The sequence below is a fragment of the Salvelinus namaycush genome, chromosome 19 (genome assembly GCF_016432855.1).
Source record: "Salvelinus namaycush isolate Seneca chromosome 19, SaNama_1.0, whole genome shotgun sequence".
Lineage (NCBI taxonomy): Eukaryota > Metazoa > Chordata > Actinopteri > Salmoniformes > Salmonidae > Salvelinus > Salvelinus namaycush.
This window is the reverse complement of record NC_052325.1, coordinates 4,353,693-4,378,981: the sequence shown is the minus strand read 5'-3', so window position 1 is coordinate 4,378,981 and position 25,289 is coordinate 4,353,693. Positions and strand designations below refer to the sequence as shown.

The window sequence follows — 25,289 nt, the reverse complement described above, 5'->3', positions numbered from 1 at the left end:
AACATCAAACATGTTTGCTTATTTTTTTCTTTAAGGAATGACTTTTTTTTCTGGCCACTCTTCCGTAAAGCCCAGCTCTGTGGAGTGTACGGCTTAAAGTGGTCCTATGGACAGATACTCCAATCTCCGCTGTGGAGCTTTGCAGTTCCTTCAGGGTTATCTTTGGTCTCTTTGTTGCCTCTCTGATTAATGCCCTCCTTGCCTGGTCCGTGAGTTTTGGTGGGCGGCCCTCTCTTGGCAGGTTTGTTGTGGTGCCATATTCTTTCAATTTTTAATAATGGATTTAATGGGGCTCCGTGGGATGTTCAAAGTTTCTGATATTTTTTTATAACCCAACCCTGATCTGTACTTCTCCACAACTTTGTTTCTGACCTGTTTGGAGAGCTCCTTGGTCTTCATGGTGCCGCTTGCTTGGTGGTGCCTCTTGCTTTGTGGTGTTGCAGACTCTGGGGCCTTTCAGAACAGGTGTATATATACTGAGATCATGTGACACTTAGACTTCTGAAGGTAATTGGTTGCACCAGATCTTATTTAGGGGCTTCATAGCAAAGGGGGTGAATACATATGCACGCACCACTTTTCCGTTTTTGAATTTTTTGAAACAAGTAATTTTTTTCATTTCACTTCACCAATTTTGATTATTTTGTGTATGTCCATTACATGAAATCCAAATAAAAATCTATTTAAATGACAGGTTGTAATGCAACAAAATAGGAAAAATGCCAAGGGGGATGAATACTTTTGCAAGGCACTGTATATCCATATCAATAAATGAGACAAAACAAAATATTGATTAAGTCTTGGCTATAATTTGTCCTGAGCGAAATAGCCAAGGGGTACCAAATGTTCAAGACTATCTATAGCCTATTCCTGTTGCCAGATCTGTTTTCCCGATCAGCCACTGCACATGCTTCTTCAACTATTTTGTTTAACATATATTTAGAGGCCTGTGAGCTAGGGTCTCTTTTTAAAGGGAGCCCTATAATAAAAACAGTTATAAAACACAAATAGAGTTCTACAATTACTCTGCAAGACACCAGTACCTAAAATGATAGCCTAAATTGCAATGCCTATAAGTTGAAAGCCTATATTTTATTTGGATAGGACTAAATTAAACATTGAATTATTAAAGTTATAGGCTAAAGAACTTTGGAGAATTTAGATAATTTTGAATACACATATGGATAAGACTGTTCTATTCTCTTTGATTTAGTTCCTATTGCAACTCAGACAAATGACTGAATGGATGACATACTGACTGACTGAATTGAATGAAGGATGAATTAAATGTTCAAATATGTTGGAATGATGAGTTGCACATAGCATGCATGCTCTGCACTTTATTTGGCTAGTACGCAAATAGGCCTACATTAGGGTATAATGACTTTATGGCTGCATGCCTCCAGAAGGGCATCTTCTGAGGCTGAGGGGTGCTTTTCCAAATGCACATGGTGCTGTTGTGCTGCATGGAGATCACAAGCTCTTCAACTGGGCAGCAGTGTCACGATGGAGGGAATAGCCTGTACGGAGACTACCTAAAATCACTGCAACAGAGTTATTGTAAAGTGTGGGAATACGTTTATGCCAGACTTAGCCTACGTTTAACCTCTCCCTTGTTCATTTCAAAGTCCATATGTTCATGACCTGATTCATATAAATCATGTCAAATTATTTTAAATTCATATTAAAGTGGCAAAGACTCCAGTGGTCACACATAATTCATAGATTCACCAAACATCTGTTATTATTCTGTTTCATTATTCCTGGTAGATACTACTGGTTATGATTCATTATTCCAGGTAGATACTACTGGTTATGTTTCATTATTCCTGGTAGATACTACTGGTTATGATTGCAGACAGAGCCCAGAGAATGGGATGGTCCAATATTGAATTAGTCATATTTTTATATGGTGCGTGCATGGGGACGTTCATTTCAAAGTCCATATGTTCATGACCTGATTCATATAAATCATGTCAAATTATTTTAAATTCATATTAAAGTGGCAAAGACTCCAGTGGTCACACATAATTCATAGATTCACCAAACATCTGTTATTATTCTGTTTCATTATTCCTGGTAGATACTACTGGTTATGATTCATTATTCCAGGTAGATACTACTGGTTATGATTCATTATTCCTGGTAGATACTACAGGTTATGTTTCATTATTCCTGGTAGATACTACTGGTTATGATTGCAGACAGAGCCCAGAGAATGGGATGGTGCAATATTGAATTAGTCATATTTTTATATGGTGCGTGCATGGGGACGTCCACGTCATCCAGAGATATGCCCAGCCTGTAGAGATACACCTAGCGGACTGAAACTTCACTTCACATAATACAGCTAGTGCTATCTAGACTCGCGGTGGCAAACTCAACTGAGGAGTAATAGAGAATGGAGACTTTTAACTTGAAAATGTGCAGGATACCTTTTTCTGGTTTCCCTTAATTCCGTTTTTTTAATACTGTGTTATCTTCTTATGGGCAGGTGGGACGGTAGCGTCCCATCTGGCCAACATCTGGTGAAATTGCAGAGCGCGAAATTCAAACTACAGAATTATAAATATTTAACTTTCATAAAATCACAAGTGTAATTCATCAAAATAAGGCTTAATTTCTTGTTAATCCAGCCGCTGTGTCAGATTTCAAAAAGGCTTTACGGCGAAAGCACACCATGTGATTATCTGAGGACAGCGCCCCGCATACAAAAGCATGAAAAACATTTCAACCAGGCAGGTGCGCCACAAAAGTCAGAAATAGCGATATAATAAATGCCTTACCTTTGATCTTCTTCTGTTGGCACTCCAAAAGGTCCCAGATACATCACAAATGGTCCTTTTGTTCGATAATGTCTTTCTTTATATCCATAAAAACTCAGTTTAGCTGGCGCGCTTCAGTCAATAATCCACCCAGTTTCCCTCTATCAAAATGCATACAAAATTAATCCCAAACGTTACTAATAAACTTTTCCAAACAAGTCAAACAACATTGAAAATCAAACCTAAAATAAATAAACTATAAAATTTAAGACGGAGAATCGTTATTGTCTTTACCGGAGAAAAATACCAAAGAACGCACTCTCTTCCACGCGCTTGGAAACACTACTAACACTCACAGACATACAGTTTTAGAAACGTTAGAGTGTTTTCTATCCAAATCTACCAATTATATGCATATCCTAGCTTCTGGGCCTGAGTAACAGACAGTTTACTTTGGGCACGCTTTTCATCCGGACGTGAAAATACTGCCCCCTACCCAAGAGGTTATGCTTGTTCACATAGCACTCCTCACAGTCCTTTTGGTGTACGTTTTCTTTGTTGTTTAGATGAAACTGCCAAAACTCTGAAAGGTATTATTGTACATCAGAATTGCAATACAAGATTTGTTCAAGCCTAAAATGTTAGTCCATAATTGTAACATGGTGTTTGTATGTTCACTGATTACATTTCACGTTTACGTTTCATGTTTCACACATGGCTTTTCTTATTATCCTAACATTTTACTTATGGATTTTCTTACAACCCTAACGATACGTACGTTCAACCTTTTGGCAGGTATCTCGCTCCATATTCTTGACTCATTCCCTGACTTTCAGAAGGGATTGCTTGACGATTAGTTTAGCAACCGCTTGACGCAGCATGACAACGTGAACGCGATTGGTCGACAGCCTTCTGGGTGGGGCGCTATATGTTCCTCCATTCATTGGCGAATGGGATTCCCATCTCCTCTTTTATCTAATATCTGAATTTACACCACGCTTATGTCTACAATTTATCTTCTTAAAATTGTATTTTAAACATAACCTTAACCCTCACCACACTGCTAGCCTTACACCTAACCATAACTTTAAATTAAGACCAAAAAGCACATTTTCGATTTCATGAATTTTTACGATATAGTCAGTGTGGAAACCCTAGCTCGTCTCTTTTATCCAATGTTATCAGCTTAGAATGTCAAAAGTATGACCGAGAGCATTACCACATGATTAATAAAATTATGCAAATCGGTAAATTGATGAATGATGATGTATTTTGTTCTCTCTTTTTTATTTTGAACATTTTAAGGCACTGTACAATCACGTGACTAGCAGGGGCGTTGTAGGACTTTTGCATGCAGACTTTTTTGAGAATTTACAATATTGCAATAATGTACTGCTAAGCAAACCTGCAAAATGAGTTCCTCTGAGGCGAAGACCATTACAGTTATTGGCAGGTGAGCAGAAACCTCACATTTTACGAGCTTTATCTGTCTAACCAATCTTGCTCCAGTAACTGGCTAGTTAGCTAGTAGCGACTATTCTACAGGATCTAACGTTAGCTCATTGATCTAACATTAGCTATGAACAGTACTTGCTTATGCATTTGAACTTCGCGCTAGAGTAGGGTAGGCTGATCACCAACTAAATTAAAGTAAACAAATTAGTTAATTTTCATGACACTGAATATTTGGCGTTACAGATACTGTATTCATATTTGTTGTGCATGTGCCAAGTCAATACTAGAGAGAATACTTTGTCTTTATCTTTATTTTCTAGCTAACTACTGTATAGCTACACGGAATGTGCCATATCAGGTCAGGATGTTGTGCTAACTATAGGCAGGCATATGATGTGATCATGATATCTGGTTGAAAATGTATTTTTGTTTTGATGAACATTTAGAATCTAATATAGTAGTACAAAACAATAGCCCACTCATATGGCCATCATATGCCTATATTGATGATGCTGGCAGTTTCTTTTAAAAACAGTCATCACTTTTTGTCCTTTGCTTCCTGTTATTCCTGCCTCCTTCTCTACTCACCATTTCTGGACAATCCTGAGGGATGTTGAGGGCAATCAAAATGTCTGCACTGTCACTGTTGAACAATTAGAGTGCTTGTCATACAACAAGGTTTACATTTTGACTTCATTATTGTTCATTTTTAAATTCACTTGTGGATTTGGACTGACCCCCAAATCAATGACCACTCCTATTATACTATGTACAAAACATTAAGAATATCTTCCTAATATTGAGTTGCAATATGAATGTTTTGTACACTGTATATATATATAATACATTTGCAATTTAGCATATGCTTATATCGAAGCAACTTACAGTAAGTAGTGTGTTCATACATTTCTGTATGAGTGGCCTTAGCTGGAATCAAACCCACAACCCTGGTGCTGCAAGGGCCATGCTCTACCAACTGAGCCACACAGGACCACTTAGGGATTTTATTTATCATAAAATACATGTAGCCATTCCGGGGCAAACCAAATTTCCCTTGGGGGATATTAAAGATAAATGTTAGCTCTGTTGTTGTGTGTATTTCAGTGGGTTGATTGGACGCTCCTGGGCCATGGTGTTTATGAGTGGGGGCTACAGAGTGAAGATCTATGACAACCAGCCTGGCCAGGCTGCCAGGGCCTTCCAGGAGGTCAGGTCAGTCCTGGAAAATAAGGCGAAACATTAACAAAATGTCTCATAACAACATCAACTCACACATAACAACTCATATATGACATAAATACCCCTCAGTCCTTTTTGCACTCACACTGAAGGCACAAGAACAAAACATGATCAGTGAATCCTTTTAACTGTATAACCCCTGTGTGGCCGGTTACGGCTGCTGACCCCGACACACATGTATGACAGAGTCGGCATGGATTAAAATCTGTCCCGCTGCCCTTTGACTTCCCCTATCTTCCCCGTCTTTCCAACACTTTACTATCTCTTCAATAAAGCCAAAAAATGGGCATTACCCCACTCCTTAATTATTCTTCTAAAATAAAAATATATATAAATCAGTCAACAACCATATTGTAGTACCGTGTTAAAAACATGGTTGAACAATACGACATGACGCTTTATTATTATTTTTAAGTATATGTAATAGGATTTATCCACAGATATTTCACCGGATGTATAAATGTAAAGCATCCGGTTGGCGTTTTCACTCACTACCAAATATGGTGATGAGAAGAAGCCCAGTGGCCAAAACTAGAATCGGAGACAAGCAGAGTGTTTTGTAGACTTTACCCTTTGCCAAAGTTTCTAAAAAAGTGCGTTGTTTGGAAGGAGTGCAAGGGCGAATTCAATTATTGCGCACACACACACACACATACGTCACAGAAATATGCAAATAAATGCTAGAATGCACCAATAGGATCTCACTAGCTCCTGCTTGGCACTGCCCGCCTTCTTGCATGTTCTGCCCACTATGATTAATTTGCTCCCATTGAAAACAACAGGCTCTGGTCTATCTTGGGTTAGTGATAGAAATCTTTGGTTTAACTTTAACCCAGGGTATGTTAAGTTCAAGGCTCTGGATGATGGGAAAAGGTTCTTACACATTAGGGAGAGAACTACTAGCCTAGTCCAGAAATATTCTGTTATGATTCATTTAGAAGAGTTTCACATTCAGCATCATACTGTACAGACACTTTGAGGTTGGTCTCTAAAAGTATTTATAAATAACAACCTGCTAATTGTTCATGACTGTAAACAAATCCCAGACCTGCTGTGATATGATGAAGTCAAATAAATAGCTATTTGCTACAGTATATCCTAACAGTTTGAGCCACAGTATGTCTTGTCTTCAGGTTTCTATACCAGTACTTTCCAACAAATTTGTGCTATAAGTCAAACATCTGGTGGTCCCAGAGGAGAGGATTGGGAAACCCTTCTCTATACCATGCTATTTTGCACTTTTATACTAAGGTTTGCTCAAATGCAGATGGGTAAAAAAACAACAACAATCTTTTGGACAGTAGGGGGCATTCTTGAGCTTTTAGAGTCTATCTTGCTTGGTTACCTATTAAACAAACTGACACACACCACTGAAACAACTCCATCCCTCATACCACTGGCCTCAGCGTAGAGCTACCGGAAAGACATGTTTACGTATAAAGTTTTAATTTACTTCACTTTGAAATGACAGTATGAAAATCAGCCTCGAAAGCATAGGGAATGGACCAGTGCATATATTGTTGGCTCGAGAACCAACCTGGTAACATTCAGTTCTCTTCATGGTTACACTGAGTTCAGATATGTGCCCTGAGGTTTCACTTCAGTTTGACGTTTCTCTGTTATTGACTGTCATTGTATTTACATAAAGGCCGTCAGGTAGACGATGCAGTCTAGTGAAACCACTAATGTTCAGCCCATTCATAATGTGGTAAAGTTCTCAACCTGTCTGTTGTTATTGTGTTTTGCCGGTCTCCCATGTTTTTTGTAATGGGATCAATCGGAACGGTACAGACACAGTGTTATAGTGTATTAATTATGTAGTCAGGTGACACGCAATGACTCTCCTTCATATTCCAGAAGTCAATACGTTTCTGTATAGTTATGGGTCATTGAAAAAGACCTTGGGTTGTGGGTGCGCCTGCGAGTGTGTGTGTGTGTGTTAACCCAGTTTCCTTGTGTGGTGGCCCAGGAAACAGCTTGAGGAACTGCAGGAAGCCCACATGCTGAGGGGGCAGCTGAGTGCCTCAGAGCAGCTAGCCCTACTGAGCAGCCACGACCTCCCTCAGGCGCTAGCGGGAGCCTTCTTCGTCCAGGTACAGTAGGCTGACTGGTATGAGTATCATCTTTGAGGAAAATGCCCTTTTATGCTGAAATAGAAATAACAATTTGCTAGGATGCATCTCAATCAGAGAATGTGAGCGGAGTTGAGCGGTCGGAAATCCTGCTCATCGCTCATGGAGTGGTGCTTGCACAACGCTCCGGAACTCCACGTCCTTTCCAAATACTCCTCGCTCAAAGGAAAAAAACTGCTGCTCCAAATTCAAATATATTGTCTGTGACTTAATTAGAATTAAATTCAAATTAAACAAAAAATACCTTATTAGGCGCAATCTACAGTGCCTTTGAAATTAATTTTTAGAAACATGAGTTTGGCCTGAGTCACTGCTTTCAGGCTCAGGTGATGGTGCCTGGAGAGCATGCCAGCAGCGGAGAATATGCGCTCAGTGCTTGCAGAGCCACTGGGAATGCTAAACACCCTTGGGACACTCTTGCCAGGCTGGGCAGGGATGAGTATGTGTTTTTTTCTGTAGGTAGGCCTAAAGGATTTTAGGTAAAATAACCCTATCAAAACGGAAAGCTCCTTGAAAGAGGTAATATGCCAGGCATATTGAGCCAAAATCAATGATGGCCTATTGTATAGAACGAAAATTAAGGAAACTTTTAAGAGATCTGATTTTCACTTTATAAAAACTTTGCTACAATGACCAACTTAGCTAGCTACCCACCTCGTTCCTTTCTGCTGTGCCTGGCATACACTGAGCTCGTGAAGTGAGTGCTACTGGAGCGAAATTGGAGTGGGCGAGAAGGCCGACGTTCCAGCCTTTGGGAAACTTGCTCCAGTAGAATTGGGCACGCTCCACTCCTTGCTCCGATCCGCTCACATACTCTGATCTCAATCATTTAGAACAAAAGCCAGGACACTGTCAAGATTCAGTTTGCCCATCCCTTCCTTAGAAGGGTTGACTTTCAGACATTTCTTGTTATGGAAGGTGTAGGAGGATATGGCTATGGGAGAGTCCACATGACCATTGAATTAATTCTTTCATCTGGTCTTAGTCACGCTCTGAACATGCTCACAAGTACACCACGCGAGCCAGGAAGTGTGGTCTTCAAGCCAAAATAGACAGGGGTCAAGGGGGCGATTGATACATGGTATTTCACATAGTTTTAATCGATACACTGTAATGATTAAGCCTTTCAGGAACGTACCATCATGTCACATTGTGGAGGAGAACAATAGAGGGTGTTTTAGAGAGTTACAGGGAAATTCTGTTACGAAATATTCAGAGTATCTCCTGTCACCATCTGAGACCACACTTTCCTGGTTCAGATACATTTCCTCACTGACAGCAGTTCACTCCGCCTTTCATTCTAACCTTATTGTGGATGAATAGGCTTTATAATCGTTTTCCCCGCTTAAGACTTATATGAGTGAAATATTTTAGGCAAAATGTGTCCCGCCTCAGTGGGTAATTGTTGTTTTTTGTCTCTCTCTTTATGTGAGGGACATACCATTTTATTTGTGAATGTGTCATGTATGCCACTGACCCAGCCAGTTACTGCTGCTAGTTTAATCTGGTGACGTGCGACTTTGTCATGGAGTTATTATTTTACTAATAAAGACATAGTAACCATTGCAAGGGTGACTGGCCAACACACCTTACCTTACCTGCCCACAAGAGCGCCATCAGGGCTTAGAGAGAAATACCTGGAGGTGTTAAGCTGCCCTGCGGCCATTGTGTAGTATATCCAAGCTGGTTAGTTTAGTTAGAAGGTGAAAGAGCATTGTGAGGTAGAGAGAGACATTTGTCTGTGCATATGATTGTGATGAGCGATACATAACAGGACTAAGCACAAGCAGTGTTCTGTATTAATTAATTAAGAAGCGATGACCACATCGAATCATGTCATGTTTTTCTCAATGTGGTTTGTATTTGTATTGAAACACTAGTGTCAGCAGTGTACATAACCCTCTTGTGACTGGGGATCATGAGGATAGCTGGGAAACATATTTTGTAAACCACCATTCCTGAGTCATTGTAGATGTGACATTTTCAGTCTAATAAAAAGCATGAGCTGGCACACACCCAGAGAAAAGTATTTTGTGTTGAGGTGCTGACTAAAGGGGAATAAACTGTAAGCTATGAAAACAAAGACAGTCGCACCCAGAAGAAGGCATTGGTGATGCCGAGACGTTGGTGTTTTTTTACCCAATAGATTACTGGGAGGTTATATATATGGAGTGTGAGACTCTCTTTGTTTTTATAGCTTACAGAATCTTTTTCAGTAAAAACATGATCATGCCCTAATATTCCTTTTCAGTCTTAAAGTAACTGCCCAGTCAAAATGTCACTTTTAAAAGTTAATATTCTGTCAACCTTGTGGCCAAAGCATAAATAGGAGAAAAAACATTTGTATCTCAGACCGTTTCAAGAATGCTTGCTATTTCCTCATAGAACATGATGTCATCTCCCTGAGGAGGATGAGCTAGCCAATCAGCGGTCTAGAGGAGGATGAGCTGGCCAATAAGCGGTCTACTTGCGTGAATATTTTTTATGACCATTCTGTTGTTGGAGTACGCCCACACCATTCCAACACAGAAAATCAGCTTTTTAACAAACTTAATTTAAAAAATTGCAAGGAAAACTATTTCACTCATTGTAAGTAATTATAGGTCATATTTCATAGAAACCTGGAACCACTGGGCAGTTACTTTAAGAAATAGGTCGTCTTATAGGAATATCACATCGTAGAACTACACTGAACAAAAATATAAACGCAACATGTAAAGTGTTGGTTTCATGAGCTGAAATAAAAGTCCCAGAAATGTTCCATGCGGACAAAAAGTGTATTTCTCTCAAATTTTGTGCACAAATTTGTTTACATCTCTGTTAGTGACCATTTCTCCTTTGCCAAGATCATCAATCCACCTGACATGTGTGGCAAGCTGATTAAACGCTTGTGCTGGGGACAATAAAAGGCCACTCTAAAATGTGCAGTTTTGTCACACAACACAATGCCCAGATGTTTTGAGGGAGCGTGCAATTGGCATGCTGACTGCAGGAATGTCCGGCAGAGCTGTTGCTAAAGAATTTAATGTTAATTTCTCTACCATAAGCTGCCTCCATCGTTGTTTTAGAGAATTTGGCCGTACGGCCGACCAGCCTCACAACCGCAGACCACATGTAAGGCGTCGTGTGGGCGAGCGTTTTGTTTATGCCAATGTTATGAACAGTGCGCTCCCATGGTGGGATTATGGATGGTATGGGCAGGCATAAACTACGGACAACGAACACAACTGCATTTTATCGATGGCAATTTGAATGCACAGTGGTACCGTGACGAGATCCTGAGGCCCATTGTCGTGCCATTCATCCACCTTAATCACCGCATGTTTCAGCATGATAATGCACGGCCCGATGTCGCAAGGATCTGTACACAATTCCTGGATGCTAAAATTGTCCCAGTTCTTGGTCTGCATACTCAACAGACATGTCACCCTTTGAGCATGTTTGAGATGCTCTGGATAGACATGTACGACAGCAAGTTCCACTTCACACAGCCATTGAAGAGGAGTGGGACAACATTACACAATCGACAACCTGATCAACTCTATGCGAAGGAGATGTGTCGCGTTGCATGAGGCAAATGGTGGTCACACCAGATACTGACTGGTTTTCTGATCCACGCCCATAATTATTTTGTAAAGGTATCTGTGACCAACCAATGCATATATGTATTCCGAGTCATGTGAAAGCCATAGATTAGGGCCTAATGAATTTATTTAAATTGACTGATTTCCTTATATGAACTGTAACTCAGTAAAATCTTGTTGCATTTATATTTATGTTCAGTATATGTGACATGTTGTGTCTGGAATCTCAGATCATGTGCCATAACTTAGTTTACGACACAGCCATATGCAAGTAGCTAGGAAAGCTGTTTTTTGTGTGAAGTAGAACCCTTTTCCAGCAAAAAAAAATATATTTTGAAAGTACACCATGTTTGTTCTCATCGGCCTTTACATTGTATGTCCTAATATTTGTTTATAATGTTGCACTGAAGGTCTGTTGCCACTGCAATGGGAAAATGTGTTAACTTCACTGTCACATTGTCTCTGCTCAACAAACGTGTGTGTGTGTGTGTCTGTGTGTACAGGAGAGTGTGTTTGAGGAGATTGAGGACAAGCAGATTGTCTTTCAGGAGTCACGTGGGAGAGGGCATGATCCTCAGTAGCTCCACCTCCTGCCTGTTGCCCAGCAACGTCTTCTCCCGGCTCCAGAACTGGAAGCGCTGCATCATATCTCAACCGGTCAGTACAGCACTACCCTAAACACCAAGGCTGTGTCCAATATGGCGCCCTAATCCCATTCCTTTTGGCCAGAGCACTGCACAGCATAGGGAACAGGATGCTCTCTCCCTGTCTGAGGCCAGTACTTTTTGTGTTTGCACAAGGGAATAACCCATCCATTCCAACAGTAACATTTGTAACCTTCAGGTTCTAATCTCTAGGTTGCAACACAACATTTTATTGCAGTCCAGTCCTTGTTCAGTCTTAAAGAAGTATTAGAGAACCTTATGGACTTTACCCCCTCTTCCCTCAGTCTCCTAACAACTAGCTAACCACTGAAATTCCACCCTTATCATCGCCTTGAGGCTTAAACACACACACATACAGACACAGTCCTTCTGTGGCCAGAGAGACGAGATCACCTTTACCTGGGAAGGTGTGTGTGTGGTGAATGTTTAATCCCCCCATGGTTTTACCTCAGTGCCACTCCTTTCATAGAGGCCTTCACAGTGATGGCCGAACGGCATAGGCAAGATGCAGTAGATGGTAAAGAGTACAGTATATACATATGAGATGAATAATGTAGGGTATGTAAACATTATATAAAGTGGCATTGTTTAAAGTGGCTAGTATTACATTTATTACATTAATTATTCCATTATTAAAGTGGCTAGAGTTGAGTCAGTATGTTGGCAGCAGCCCCTCAATGTTAGTGATGGCTGTTTAACAGTCTGACGGCCTTGAGATAGAAGCTGTTTTTCAGTCTCTCGGTCCCCGCTTTGATGCACCTGTACTGACCTTGCCTTCTGGATGATAGCGGGGTGAACAGGCAGTGGCTCGGGTGGTTGTTGTCCTTGATGATCTTTTTGGCCTTCCTGTGACATCGGGTGGTGTAGGTGTCTTGGAGGGCAGGTAGTTTGCTCCCGGTGATGCGTTGTGCAGACCTCACTACCCTCTGGAGAGCCTTGCGGTTGTGGGCGGAACAGTTGAGGTACCAGGCGGTGATACCGTATGCACTCGAATAGCAAATGGAAGACGCTTTTCCTGCGGTTCAGCCAGGTAGGCTACTCCAGTTGTAAAGCGAAGTAATGTGCTTTATATATGGAAAGTTGAGAAATAAATATAGTAGGCTTTTCCTATAGAAAGCTGATGGGATCCTCCTCTTTTTAATAGAGGCCATCAAAACGCTGTTTTCTCACGCAATTGCATAGCATATAGAAATGCACAACAGGAACACTTATTCAATGCGTCAATGAGCTATGAGGAGCTGGCTCTCGCTGCTCAACAGGTGATCCTATTCCGCTCAAACTCTGAATGCCAGGGCTCTCAGGAAGTGTTTGATTTGATTTTCAATTGCATTTGCATTGACGTCAGAGTGATTAGAGGGACAATAGAGCGCTGAGTACCGGCCATTAGCGACTGGCTGTTGGCAAGTTTGGTAGGCTACTAATGAACATCAGAGGCATCAGAGAGCTGTTTTGGAGAAGCCTAGTTACCTTGACTCAACAGGTACACGGAATTTGACTGAGGTCATGACCGGTGTGGAGGTAATACGGTCACCGCAACAGCCCTAGGTGTGTAGCATAGCATCTCAATAGTCTCAATTAGCTACCTCCCCCTGTCTCCTCTCCCAAATCTGTACAGGTGTGAGAGAGCTGGACTAGTGAAACTCCTTGTACACAACCACCATATTGTTTTCAACCACCCTGTTTTTCCAAATTCTAACATAAAAAAGCAAGGCACTAGGCAATGTTCCCTCTAAACTGCGCACGGGCGCGCAGCTCCCTGGGACTTCCGTGCAGAAGAAATATCAGCCCTTGCAGATAAGCAGGAGATTGAACTTAACTCAACTTTCTAGAGTTTTCCCTATTAGTACACACTATCAATGTTTCCCTTTACTGTGGGAATTATGATCGAATCAACGTAATTTTAGCCACTTTCAATGCAACATACCTAAACAAAACGAACTATGCAAGACTTAGTATGCAAAACTTAACCATGCAAGAGATTTTGTTGTAGGCAGAAGGCATTGGAGTAGGATTCTATTGCATTGAAATGCATGACTCAGCCCGTACTCTACACAGACCAGTGTGGCATAACCAATCAGAGCTGCGGTAGGCCTATATGCAAATAGACCATTGCCATTGGGCTCCCGAGTAGCGCAGCGGTCTAAGGCACTGCATCTAGTGCTAGAGATGTCACTACATACCCTGGTTTGATTCCAGGCTGTATCACAACCGGCCGTGATTGGGAGTCCCATAGGGCAGTGCACAATTGGCTCAGCGTGGTCCGGGTTAGGGTTTTGCCGGGGTAGGCCATCATTGTAAATAAGAATTTGTTCTTAACTGACTTGCCTAGTTAAATAATGGTAAAAGAAGAAGAAAAAATTGCTCCCAGAGAAGAGGATTGGCCCCCGCTCAGAGCCTGGTTCCTCTCTAGGTTTCTTCCTAGGTTCCTGCCTTTCTAGGGAGTTTTTCCTAGCCACCGTGCTTCTACCTCTGAGTTGCTTGCTCTTTGGGGTTTTAGGCTGGATTCTGTATAAGCACTATGTGACATCTGCTGATGCAAAAAGAGCTTCATAAATGAATTTGATTTGGAAAGTGAAGTATTTATTGTTGTGAACCCTAGACTGTATGATGTGAAAAGTGACTATAAAGATTTCCCATGAAGTGATACTGACACTTCCCTGTCATGGTCATCCATATCAGAAGAAAGAAAGCTATTTTTGCAAGGAGTTTCCCAGAGAAAGCACTAATTATTGTTGATGTTCCCACTTCATTTAAACAAAAAAAGCCAAGATCAGAATTACAGTACCAGTCAAACGTTTTGACACACTTAATAATTCAAGGGGTTTTCTTTATTTTTACTATTTTCTACATTGTAGAATAATAGTGAATACATCAAAACTATGAAATAACACATATGGAATCATGGAGTAACCAAAAAAGTGTTAAACAAATCAAAATATATTTAAGAATCTTCAAAGTAGCCATCCTTTGCCTTGATGACAGCTTTGCACACTCTTGGCATTCTCTCAACCAGCTTTACCTGGAATGCTTTTTCCAACAGTCTTGAAGGAGTTTCCACATATGCTGAGCACTTGTTGGCTGCTTTTCCTTTACTCTGCGGTCCAACTCATCCCAAACCATCTCAATTGGGTTGAGGTCGGGTGATTGTGGAGGCCAGGACATCTGGTGCAGCACTCCATCACTCTAATTGGGAAGTCAGGAACCAATACACGCAGTCAGTCAGGAAAGCAAAGGCTAGCTTTTTCAAACAGAAATTTGCACTGTAAAGTCCATGGAGAACAAGAGTACCTCCTCACAGCTGCCCACTGCACTGAGCCTAGGTAACACTGTCACCACCGATAAATCCACGATAATTGAGAATTTCAAGAAGCATTACTCTACGGCTGGCCATGCTTTCCTCCTGGCTACCCCAACCCCGGCCAACAGCTCCGCACCCCCCGCAGCTACTTGCCCAAGCCTCCCCAGCTTCTCCTTCACCCAAATCCAGATAACAGATGTTCTGCAAAACCTGGACCCGTACAAATCAGCTGGGCTAGACAATCTGAACCCTCCCTTTCTAAAATTATCCACTGCCATTGTTGCAACCCCTATTACCAGTCTGTTCAACCTCCTTTTCGTATCGTCCGAGATCCCTAAAGATTGGAAAGCTGCCGCGGTCATCCCCCTCTTCAAAGGGGGTGACACTCTAGACCCAAACTGTTATAGACGTATATCCATCCTGCCCTGCCTTTCTAAAGTCTTCAAAAGCCAAAATAATAAACAGATCACTGACCATTTCAAATCCCACTGTACCTTCTCTGCTGTGCAATCCGGTTTTCGAGCTGGTCACGGGTGCACTTTAGCCACGCTCAAGGTCCTAAACGATATCATAACCGCCATCGATAAAAGACAGTACTGTGCAGCCGTCTTCATCGACCTGGCCAAGGCTTTCGACTCTGTCAATCACCGCATTCTTATCGGCAGACTCAACAGCCTTGGTTTCTCAAATGACTGCCTTGCCTGGTTCACCAACTACTTCTCAGACAGAGTTCAGTGTGTCAAATCGGAGGGCCTGTTGTCCGGACCTCCGGCAGCCTCTATGGGGTACCACAGGGTTTAATTCTCGGGCCAACTCTTTTCTCTGTATATATCAACGATGTCGCTCTTGCTGCGGGTGATTCCCTGATCCACCTCTACGCAGACGACACCATTCTGTATACATCTGGCCCTTCTTTGGACACCATGTTAACTAACCTCCAAACGAGCTTCAATGCCAACAACACTCCTCCCGTGGCCTCCAACTGCTCTTAAACGCTAGTAAAACCAAATGCATGCTTTTCAACCGTTCGCTGCCCGCACCCGCCTGCCCGACTAGCATCACTACTCTGGACGGTTCTGACTTAGAATATGTGGACAACTACAAATACCTAGGTGTCTGGCTAGACTGTAAACTCTCCTTCCAGACTCATATTAAACATCTCCAATCCAAAATTAAATCTAGAATTGGCTTCCTATTTCGCAACAAAGCCTCCTTCACTCATGCCGCCAAACATACCCTGACTATCCTACCGATCCTCGACTTCGGCCATGTCATTTACAAAATAGCCTCCAACACTCTACTCAGTAAACTGGATGCAGTCTATCACAGTGCCATCTGTTTTGTCACCAAAGCCCCTTATACCACCCACCACTGCGACCTGTATGCTCTAGTCGGCTGGCCCTCGCTACATTTTCGTCGCCAGACCCACTGGCTCCAGGTCATCTATAAGTCTTTGCTAGGTAAAGCTCTTCCTTATCTCAGCTCACTGGTCACGATAACAACACCCATCCGTAGCACGCACTCCAGCAGGTATATCTCACTGGTCATCCCCAAAGCCAACACCTCATTTGGCCGCCTTTCCTTCTAGTTCTCTGCTGCCAATGACTGGAACAAATTGCAAAAATCGCTGGAGACTTACATTTCCCTCACTAACTTTAAACATCAGCTATCTGAGCAGTTAACCGATCGCTGCAGCTATACATAGCCCATCAGTAAATAGCCCACCTAATCTACCTACCTCATCCCCATATTGTTTTTATTTACTTTTCTGCTCTTTTGCACACCAGTATTTCTACTTGCACATCACCATCTGCTCATCTATCACTCCAGTGTTAATTTGCTAAATTGTAATTACTTCCCTACTATGGCCTATTTATTGCCTTACCTCCTCATGCCATTTGCACGCACTGTGTATAGACTTTCTTTTTTTCTTTTGTGTTATTAACTGTACGCTTGTTTATTCCATGTGTTGAGTTGAATTTATTTTATTTTTACAGGGACAGTGCACATTAATCAACGTTTCAGTAAAAGGGCCGGTTTTAGCCAGCCGGCTAATTTTCAACCGCAGACCTGGGCAGATTATTGAAAACAATTACAATATAAACAATCATTGAGCAGTGAGCACACGCAGAGCAACATAGGACAAGCAAGACGTAGCATACAGACAGAGCAACATAGAACAAAAAGCAGTAAGACAAAATTCATAAAAGGAACAAAGTGTTTACACACCTCACAAGCTACAGACAACATGGAAAGCGGCAATACACAGCTAGGGATTATGTTCACAAATCTGTAACTCTGTGTTGTTGTTTGTGTCGCACTGCTTTGCTTTATCTTGGCCAGGTCGCAGTTGTAAATGATAACTTTTTCTCAACTAGCTTACCTGGTTAAATAAAGGTGTTTTTGTTTTTTTAATAATTATTGGTCAAATAGCCCTTACACAGCCTGGAGGTGTGTTGGGTCATTGTCCTGTTGAGAAACAAATGATAGTCCCACTAAGCGCAAACCAGATGAGATGGCATATCGCTGCAGAATGCTGTGGTAGCCATGCTGGTTAAGTGTGCCTTGAATTCTAAATAAATCAGCGACAGTGTCACCAGCAAAGCACCATCACACCTCCTCCAACATGCTTCACGGTGGGAATCACACATGCAGAAATCATCTGTTCACCTACTCTGTGTCTCACAAAGACACAGCGGTTGGAACCAAAAATCTCAAATTGGAATTCATCAGACCAAAGGACAGATTTCTATCGGTCTAATGTCGATTGCTCGTGTTTCTTGGCCCAAGCAAGTCTCTTCTTCTTATTGGTGTCCGTTAGTAGTGGTTTCTTTGCAGCAATTCAACAATTAAGGCCTGATTCACGCAGCCTCCTCTAAACAGTTGGTGTTGAGATGTGTGTGTCACTCTGTGAAGCATTTATTTGGGCTGCAATTTCTAAGGATGGTAACTCTAATGAACTTATCCTCTGCAGCAAAGGTAACTCTGGGTCTTCCTTTCCTGTGGCGGTCCTCCATGAGAGCCAGTTTCATCATAGCGCTGGATGGTTTTTGCATCTGCACTTGAAGAAACTTTCAAAGTTCTTGAAATTTTCCGCATTCACTGACCTTCATGTCTTCGAAGTAGTGATGGACTGTTGTTTCTCTTTGCTTATTTGAGCTGTTCTTGCCATAATATGGACTTGATGGAAAATGGCGCCGAAGAGGATGGCTGACGTTTTACATGGCTGTAATCAATTGTGCTATTTTGTTCCTTTTTTTTGCGTTGTTTGTAACTTATTTTTTCCCTAATTTTCATGTTGCTGCTACCGTCTCTTATGGCCGAAAATAACTTCTGGACAACAGAAATGGGATTACTCACCACGGACTGGAAGAAGCTTTTTCCTTTAACGAGTCCGACGAGAAAGATATAATGCTCTCCCGGGAACAGGCCCAGATCCACGTTAAAAAGAGGACGCAGATCAGGGTGCCTTTTGAGAATCCGTAAGTGAGCGAGTAAACTTCTATTGCCATTAATTCTACTTGCTAACATGCAATTATTGGAAAATAAAATGGATGATCTACGATTAGGATTATCCTACCAACGGGACATTAACAACTGTATCATCCAATGTTTCACAGAGTTGTGGCTGAACAACGACACGGACAATATAGAGCTGGAGGGATTTTCAATGCACCGGCAGAACAGAGAAGCTACATGTGTTAAGACCAGGGGTGGGGGTGTGTGTCTTTTTGTCATTAACAGCTGGTGCGCAATGTCTAATATTTAAAGAAGTCTCGAGGTATTGATCGCTGAGGTAGAGTACCTTATGAGTACCTTATGATAAGCTGTACACACTATCTACCAAGAGAGATCTCATCTATATTATTCGTAGCCGTCTATTTACCACTACAGACCGATGCTGGCACTAAGAGCGCACTCAACCAACTCTATAAGGCCATAAGCAAACAAGAAATTGCTCACCCAGAAGCGGCGCTTCTAGTGGCCGGGGACTTTAATGCAGGCAAACTTACATCAGTTTTACCACATTTTTACCAGCATGTCACATGTGCAACCAGAGGGGAAAAAAACTCTATACCACCTTTACCCCACACACAGAGATGCATACAAAGCTCTCCCCCACCCTCTATTTGGCATATCCAACCATAATTATATCCTCCTGATTCCTGCTTATAAGCAAAAACTAAAGCAGGAAGTACCAGTAATTTGCTCAATACGTAAGTGGTCAGATGGCGCGGATGCTACGTTAGAGGGCTGTTTTGCTAGCACAGAATGGAATATGTTCCGGGATTCATCCAATGGCATTGAGGAGTATACCACCTCAGTCATCGGCTTCATCGAGAAATGCATCGACAACATCGTCCCCACAGTGATCGTACGTACATCTCCCAACCAGAAGCCATGGATTACAGGCAACATCCGCATCAAGCTAAAGGCTAGAGCTGCCGTTTTCAAGGAGCGGGACGCCTATAAGAAATCCCGCTATGCCCTCAGACGAACCATCCAACAAGCAAAGCGTCAATACAGGATTAAGATTGAAACCTACTACACCGGCTCTGACGCTCGTCGGATGTGGCAGGGCTTGAAAACTATTACGGACTACAAAGGGAAACCCAGATGCGAGCTGCCCAGTGACGCGAGCCTACCAGACGAGCTAAATGCCTTTTATGCTCGATTCGAGGCAAGCAACACTGAAGCATGCACAAGAGCACCAGCTGTTCTGGATGACTGTGTGATAACGCTCTCGGTAGCCGTTGTGAGCAAGACCTTTAAACAGGTCAACTTTCACAAAGCCGCGGGGACAAATGGATTACCCGGAGGTGTACTCAAGGCATGCGTGGACCAACTGGCAAGTGTCTTCACTGACTTTTTCAACCTCTCCCTGACTGAGTCTGTAATACCTACATGTTTCAAGCAGACCGCCATAAGTCTCTGTGCCCAAGGAAGCGAAGGTAACCTGCCTAAAATGATTACCGCCCCGTAGCACTCACGTCGGTAGCCAAGAAGTGCTTTGAAAGTTGTTCTCGGGTTGATGAGAGGTGTTGGGTTTGCGCCAGACAGAGTTTTCCTTGATGGCCAAAAAGCTACATTTTAGTATCATCTGACCAGAGTACCTTCCATATGTTTGGGGAGTCTCCCACATGCCTTTTGGCGAACACCAAACGTGTTTGCTTATTTTTTTCTTTAACTTCTTATGGCTGCAGGGGCAGTATTGAGTAGCTTGGATGAAAGGTGCACAGAGGTGCCCATAGTAAACTGCCTGCTCCTCAGTCCCAGTTGCTAATATATGCATAGTATTATTCGTATTGGATAGAAAACACTCTGAAGTTTCTAAAACTGTTTGAATTATGTCTGTGAGTATAACAGAACTCATATGGCAGGGAAAAACCTGAGAAGTTCCACTTCCTGTTTGAATTGTTTCTGAGGTGGCAGATTTTCAACCAAGCTCTCATTGAAATTACAGCGAGATATTGATTAGTTTTCACTTCCTACGGCTTCCACTAGATGTCAACAGTCAATAGAACTTTGTCTGATGACTCTAATGTGAAGGGGGGCCGAAGGAGACAGGAATGAGTAATCACTGCCACGAGCTGACCATGCTTTCACATGCGCCTTCACATGAGGAGGACCTCCGTTCCACCGCTCTTCTGAAGTCAATCTAATTCTCCGGTTGGAACGTTGTTCAAAATGTATGTTAACAACATTCTAAAGATTGATTCAGTACATCGTTTGACATGTTTCTACTGACTGTTACGGAACTTTTGGACATTTCGTCACGTTATAGTGGATGCGCTTTGTGACTTTGGAATTGTTTACCGCTAACGCACTAACCAAAGTAGCTAATTGGACATAAATAACGGACATTATCGAACAAATCAAGCATTTATTGTGGACCTGGGATTTCTAGGACTGCATTCTGATGAAGTTCATCAAAGGTAAGGAAACATTTATCATGTATTTTCTGGTTTCTGTTGACCCCAACATGGCGGCTAATTTGGCTATTGTTCTGAGCTCCGTCTCAGATTATTGCATGATTTGCTTTTTCCGTAAGTTTTTTTTTAAATCTGACACAGCGGTTGCATTAAGGAGAGGTATATCTATATTTCCATGTGTATAACTTGTATTATCATCTACATTTATGATGAGTATTTCTGTTGAAACGATGTGGCTATGCAAAATCACTTGATGTTTTTGGAACTAGTGAATGTAACGCGCCAATGTAAACTCAGATTTTTTGTTATAAATATGAACTTTATCAAACAAAACATGCATGTATTGTGTAACATGAAGTCCTATGAGTGTCAGCTGATGAAGATAATCAAAGGTTAGTGATTCATTTTATCTCTATTTCTGCTTTTTGTGAAAGCTATCTTTCGCTGGAAAAATGGCTGTGCTTATTGTGGTTTGGTGGTGACCTAACATATTCGTTTGTAGTGCTTTCGCTGAAAAGCATATTTGAAATCGGACACTTTGGTGGGATTAACAACAAGATTACCTTTAAAATGATATAAGACACATGTATGTTTGAGGAATTTTAATTATGAGATTTCTGTTGTTTGAATTTGGCGCCCTGCACTTTCACTGGCTGCTGTCATATCGATCCCGTTACCGGGATGCAGCCATAAGAAGTTTTAAGCAATGGTTTATTTCTGGACACTCTTCCATAAAGCCCAGCTCTGTGGAGTGTACGGCTTAAAGTGGTCCTATTGACAGATACACCGATCTCCGCTGTAGAGCTTTGCAGCTCCTTCAGGGTTATATTTGGTCTCTGTTGCCTCTCTGATTAATGCCCTCCTTGCCTGGTCCGTGAGTTTTGGTGGGCGGCCCTCTCTTGGCAGGTTTTTTTGTGGTGCCATATTCTTACATTTTTTAAATAATGGATTTAATGGTGCTCTGTGGGATGGTCAAAGTTTTTGATATTTTTCATAGCCCAACCCTGATCTGTACTTCTCCACAACTTTGTACCTGACCTGTTTGGAGAGCTCCTTGGTCTTCATGGTGCCGCTTGCTTGGTGGTTCCCCTTGATTCGTGGTGCTACAGACTCTGGGGCCTTTCAGAACAGGTGTATGTATATACTAATTATGTGACTTCTGAAAGTAATTGGTTGCACCAGATCTTATTTAGGGGCTTTATAGCAAAGGGGGTTAGAGCAAAGTTATATTTTTAATTTCACTTCACCAATTTGGACTATTTTGTGTATGTCCATTACATGAAATCCAAATAAAAATCTGTTTAAATTACAAGTTGTAATGCACCAAAATAGGAAAAACGCCAAGGTGGATGAATACTTTTGCAAAGGACTGTACATGTACAAATGACCTCTAACCTGTACCCCCGCACACTGACTCGGTACCCCCTGTATATAGCCTCGTTATTGTTATGTTATTGTGTTAATTTTGTATTATTTTTCACTTTAGTTTGATAAATATTTTCTTAACTCTTCTTGAACTGCACTGTTGGTTAAGGGCTTGTAAGTAAGCATTTCACGGTAAGGTCTACACTTGTTGTATTCGGCGCATGTGACAAATATAGTTTCATTTGATTTGGTCTTTTACCAAATAAGGCTATCTTCTGTATACCACCCCTACCTTGTCACAATAAAACTGATTTGGCACAAATGCATTAAGAAAGAAAGAAATGCCACATATTAACTTTGAACAAGGCACACCTGTTAATTGAAATGCATTCCAGGTGACTACCTCATTAAGCTGGTTGAGTGAATGCCAAGAGTGTGCAAAGCTGTCATCAAAGCAAAGGGTGGCTACATTAAAGAACCAAATAGTACTTCCGGCGCCGACAGAGATGGCCGCCTCGCTTCGCGTTCCTAGGAAACTATGCAGTATTTATTTATTTTTTTACGTGTTATTTCTTACATTAGTACCCCAGGTAATCTTAGGTTTCATTACATACAGTCGGGAGGAACTACTGAATATAAGAGCAACGTCAACTCACCATCATTACGACCAGGAATTTGACTTTCCCGAAGCGGATCCTGTGTTTTGCCTTCCACCCAGGACAATGGATCGGATCCCAGCCGGCGATCCTAAACAACGACGCCGTAAAAGGGGCAAACGAAGCGGTCTTCTGGTCAGGCTCCGGAGACAGGCACATCGCGCTCCAATCCCTAGCATACTACTCGCCAATGTCCAGTCTCTTGACAACAAGGTTGATGAAATCCAAGCAAGGGTAGCATTCCAGAGAGACATCAGAGACTGTAACATTCTTTGCTTCACGGAAACATGGCTCACTCGAGAGATGCTAACGGAGTCGGTGCAGCCAGCTGGTTTCTTCACGCATCGCGCCGACAGAAACAAGCATCTTTCTGGTAAGAAGAGGGGCGGGGGGGTATGCCTTATGATTAATGAGACGTGTTGTGATCATAACAACATACAGGAACTCAAGTCCTTCTGTTCACCTGACCTCACAATCAAATGTTGACCGCATTATCTACCAAGGGAATTCTCTTCGATTGTAATCACAGCCGTATATATTCCCCCCCAAGCAGACACATCGATGGCCCTGAACGAACTTTACCTGACTCTATGTAAACTGGAAACCACACATCCTGAGGCTGCATTCATTGTAGCCGGGGATTTTAACAAGGCTAATCTGAAAACAAAACTCCCTAAATTCTATCAGCATATCGATTGTGCTACCAGGGCTGGTAAAACCCTGGATCATTGTTATTCTAACTTCCGCGACGCATATAAGGCCCTCCCCCGCCCTCCTTTCGGAAAAGCTGACCACGACTCCATTTTGTTGCTTCCTGCCTACAAACAGAAACTAAAACAAGAAGTTCCCGCGCTCAGGTCTGTTCAACGCTGGTCCGACCAATCTGATTCCACGCTTCAAGACTGCTTCGATCACGTGGATTGGGATATGTTCCGCATTGCGTCCGACAACAACATTGACGTATACGCTGATTCGGTGAGCGAGTTCATTAGAAAGTGCATCTGCGACGTTATACCCACAGCAACGATTAAAACATTCCCAAACCAGCAACTGTGGATTGATGGCAGCATTCACGCGAAACTGAAAGCGCGAACCACTGCTTTTAACCAGGGCAAGGTGACCGAATACAAACAGTGTAGCTATTCCCTCCGCAAGGCAATCAAACAAGCTAAGTGCCAGTATAGAGACAAAGTAGAGTCGCAATTCAACAGCTCAGACACAAGAGGTATGTGGCAGGGTCTACAGTCAATCACGGATTACAAAAAGAAAACCAGCCCCGTCGCGGACCAGGATGTCTTGCTCCCAGACAGACTAAATCACTTTTTTGCTCGCTTTGAGGACAATACAGTGCCACTGACACGGCCCGCTACCAAAACCTGCGGGCTCTCCTTCACTACAGCCGAGGTGAGTAAAACATTTAAACGTGTTAACCCTCGCAAGGCTGCAGGCCCAGACGGCATTCCCAGCCGCGTCCTCAGAGCATGCGCAGACCAGCTGGCTGGTGTGTTTACGGACATATTCAATCAATCCTTATCCCTGTCTGCTGTTCCCACATGCTTCAAGAGGGCCACCATTGTTCCTGTTCCCAAGAAAGCTAAGGTAACTGAGCTAAACGACTACCGCCCCGTAGCACTCACTTCCGTCATCATGAAGTGCTTTGAGAGACTAGTCAAGGACCATATCACCTCCACCCTACCTGACACCCTAGACCCACTCCAATTTGCTTACCGAGCCAATAGGTCCACAGACGACGCAATCGCAACCACACTGCACACTGCCCTAACCCATCTGGACAAGAGGAATACCTATGTGAGAATGCTGTTCATCGACTACAGCTCAGCATTTAACACCATAGTACCCTCCAAACTCGTCATCAAGCTCGAGACCCTGGGTCTCGACCCCGCCCTGTGCAACTGGGTACTGGACTTCCTGACGGGCCGCCCCCAGGTGGTGAGGGTAGGTAACAACATCTCCACCCCGCTGATCCTCAACACTGGGGCCCCACAAGGGTGCGTTCTGAGCCCTCTCCTGTACTCCCTGTTCACCCACGACTGCGTGGCCATGCACGCCTCCAACACAATAATCAAGTTTGCGGACGACACTACAGTGGTAGGCTTGATTACCAACAACGACGAGACGGCCTACAGGGAGGAGGTGAGGGCCCTCGGAGTGTGGTGTCAGGAAAATAACCTCACAC

General features: G+C 42.5%; 1 pseudogene; it reads left to right on the top strand.

The window, feature by feature from the left end:
• The first annotated feature begins 4,177 nt into the window (after positions 1-4,177).
• The window catches only part of LOC120064526, a 28,542-nt pseudogene continuing 7,430 nt past the window's right edge, over positions 4,178-25,289 (top strand).